The following is a 471-nucleotide window of genomic DNA, read 5'->3' as shown; positions in this document are numbered from 1 at the left end:
CGTGTGCGGCTCCCATCGCATCAACGTTGAGTCAAACATTTCCAGCACGCACTCCATCTCTTCATCCTGCAGAAAGATTTCACCGTTTCAGATTCATTTTGGCGAAGTCCTGGCACACGTCTATCGCATTAAATGTAGCTATCATAGTGGTTACCAGTCCCGGCACGGGGAAGGCGACGAGCCTGGTGAGAGCGCGGGGATGTGGGTAACGCCAGGCCAAAGCGCCGACCGACGCGCGCACCTGGTACGCCATCGGCACCTGACCGCCGCGCACCAAGCGGAAGGCACCACTCCTGCATACACGCACATAATTCAAAATAAACTATTAACTAAACATATAAAAAACAAAATAAACTATTAATTAAAATAAAATATAAAATATTATTATAAACACATTCCAAATAAACTATTAACGGTCGCCTACACAGTATTTATTGGTTATTTTAAGAGTCGTCTAGTGTACTAAGTAAA

This window comes from Papilio xuthus, unplaced genomic scaffold, assembly GCF_000836235.2.
Source record: "Papilio xuthus unplaced genomic scaffold, Pxut_1.1 DF828177.1, whole genome shotgun sequence".
Classification (NCBI taxonomy): domain Eukaryota; kingdom Metazoa; phylum Arthropoda; class Insecta; order Lepidoptera; family Papilionidae; genus Papilio; species Papilio xuthus.
This window is presented reverse-complemented; position numbering follows the sequence as displayed.